The following is a 2489-nucleotide window of genomic DNA, read 5'->3' as shown; positions in this document are numbered from 1 at the left end:
TAAGACTCTTGCCCTATGCAGATGCCCCGCCTGAAATCAAGCCTTGGGAGAGAACCTGGGTGGAGAGAGAATTCCAGATTATGGTGAAGGTCTTCCTTCCTGGGAGTGGGTCAAGTGATGGGACACTGGAGATACAGCAGCCCATATCCTGAGCTCATCTGATACATTCTGCTCAACTTGCCCCCAGGAATCTGGACAGATTCCAGATGCTCTGTGCTTCTTTCTCTCTGGGAAGATGAACATGTAGATCCTAAGATCTCTTCTAGATCCCTTACCATGCAAGGGTATAGGCACTCTAGGCCTTTACTACCTTTGCCTTATTCATTTCTCCTGCTTAAATATATGTTGAGGGTCCTCACCACTTTATACCCATCCACCACAGAAGGCCACTTGCCATTTTCAGTACATTCTCTGTTCCTCCTATACTCCAGTCCTTTGCACAAGCTATTCTACTTCCTGACATTATCCTTCTGTCTTGATTTTCCTAATAAAGTCCATATATCATCAAAGCCCAACTCAAATCCTCAATTTTCCCCAAAACTTCCCCTTTTGGTCTATCTGTCCCTCTGTTACAATGTATGTTTATATCTTCCATGGATGAGTGTGAATTATGATTGTCAGGCTCCCCCATGAAACTAGGAGTTGCTAAAACCTTACCTGGATCATCCCTGCACCCTCTCTGTGGCTAGTCTACTCCAGAGCCCTTCCCATAGAAGTCTTCTGTTGGGTGTTTGTTAAAGGGGTGTGTATTTGTGTGCTAGTGTCCAGGACTGCTGTAACAAAGTATCACAAACAGGGTGGTCCAAAACAACATAAAATTATCATCCCACAGCTCTGGAGGCTAGAAGTTGAAAGTCAAGGTGTCGGCAGAGCCGTGCTCCCTCTGAAACCCATGGCCTCAGTCTTCAGGTGGTGGCTGGCAGTCTTGGTGTTTCTTGGCTAACTACCTCAGCTGCAGCACCTCACTCTCTGCCTCCATCATCAGATGGCCTTCTCCTCTCATGTGTTGATGCCTCGTGTCTCTGCTTAAAAGGACACCATTCACCTAAATGGAGGATGATCTCCCCTTTGCACTATATCTTCAATGAGTCTATTTCTCAAAAAGTCCCATAATGAAGTACTGGAGGTTAGGACTTCAACATATCTTTTCAAAGTGCAAAAGTCAACCTGCATGTTGGAAGGGCATTGTATCCCCAAGGACTCAATGAGAGATACAGATGTCCAAATCCAGGAAACATATAGTCTGGTAGGAGGGAGGAGCGAAATGAGGCAGAGTACATTAGTGGGCACTGCAGAAAGAGAACCAATGAAGAAAGGAAGAGTGGGAGTGGGGGGCAGAAGTGGAGAGGGTAATGAGAACACCTACCTGGAAACCCCTCTTCAGTCTCTGGCCAAGCACAGCATAGAAGTGACCATGTTAGCAGGACATAAGAAAAGAACAAAGAGCCTCAGGCTTCCTATGGCAAAGTGAAGGTGACCATGGGCCCCATCCCTGGCTTCCTTCCTCCACAGCTGCCTCCTTCCCTTCTTCTGCGCCTCTAGCTGCTGCAGCTTGACTCTCATAATGGGGAAGTTAATGAGACCTTCAGTAAATGGATCCCAGATTCTCTCTCCACCCCAAGTAATTATAAAGCTCAGCAATTTTTTTCCCCTAACTTGCTGCTGATTTTCTAATTACTCTTGCTCCAAATAGGACAGTTAGCATTAAAATGAAACCACGCTGAGGTTGTGGGTTCACTCACATCTGCTTGGCTTATTTCCTTAATTTGACAGCGTGGCTTTATGGACAGAGAGCAGCAGGTGATCCCCACATTTCATAATGTGAGGCTTATGCCCCCAAAACATGGGAAACCCTCAACAGGCACCAAGGTAAAACTCTCCTGTAGGAAAAACTCATCAAGACATACCCACCAGATGGAGTTTAATGAGTCTTAGAATACAGCAGCCTCTTCTTTGGAAGGGTACCAGAGAGGGCGTTTTCCTCCGCTTCTTCCCAATGAAGGAAGTAGTATGGCCCCAGCAACTTGAAATGAATTTCTGAGCATGAGGGAGTTTCCTTTCACATGAAAGCAGACATACCATAAGAGGGATGAAGGGACAGGGGGTACTGGGCTTGGGAAGAAGAAAAGAAGTTTCCGGTATAAAGAGTAAGTAGGCTGGGGCACCTGGGTGGCTCAGTCAGTTAAGCACCCAACTTCTTGATGCTTCCTCCCTCTTGAAACAAACTCACTTCTATCCCACTCACTCATTTCCATCTTTACAGCCACCTCCTGCCCATGGCCTGGACTACTGACTTACTTTTCTGACTGGTTCCTGGATTCCCCTCTGACCCCATCAGGCAATTGTGCATACAGTTATGTAAAACTTTTAAATGCTTCCTATTGTTCTGAGAGCTTCTTCTTCTTCTTTCTTCTTTCTTCTTCTTCAGGTCCATAGGTCTGCATTACCTACATCCATCTACTTGTTCACATAACTCCCCCCCACCCCCA

The 2489-nt window shown here is 46.2% G+C and overlaps 1 long non-coding RNA gene across 2 annotated transcripts in view; it reads right to left on the bottom strand.

The window, feature by feature from the left end:
• LOC115292833 overlaps positions 1-2489 on the bottom strand; it is a 43793-nt gene that overhangs the window by 36217 nt on the left and 5087 nt on the right. Inside the window, exons 3-4 of one of the 2 annotated variants that reach the window (XR_003909163.1) lie at positions 1912-2056; positions 1368-1387 (exon numbers count right to left, since the gene is read on the bottom strand). The exons of the other annotated variant lie outside the window; for it this stretch is intronic. This is a non-coding gene — a long non-coding RNA (uncharacterized LOC115292833). Of the gene's footprint in view, positions 1-1367; positions 1388-1911; positions 2057-2489 lie in introns of those variants that run through there. 2 annotated transcript variants of the gene reach the window in all.

The sequence above is a fragment of the Suricata suricatta genome, chromosome 5 (genome assembly GCF_006229205.1).
Source record: "Suricata suricatta isolate VVHF042 chromosome 5, meerkat_22Aug2017_6uvM2_HiC, whole genome shotgun sequence".
NCBI classification, from domain to species: Eukaryota; Metazoa; Chordata; class Mammalia; order Carnivora; family Herpestidae; genus Suricata; species Suricata suricatta.
This window is presented reverse-complemented; position numbering and strand designations above follow the sequence as displayed.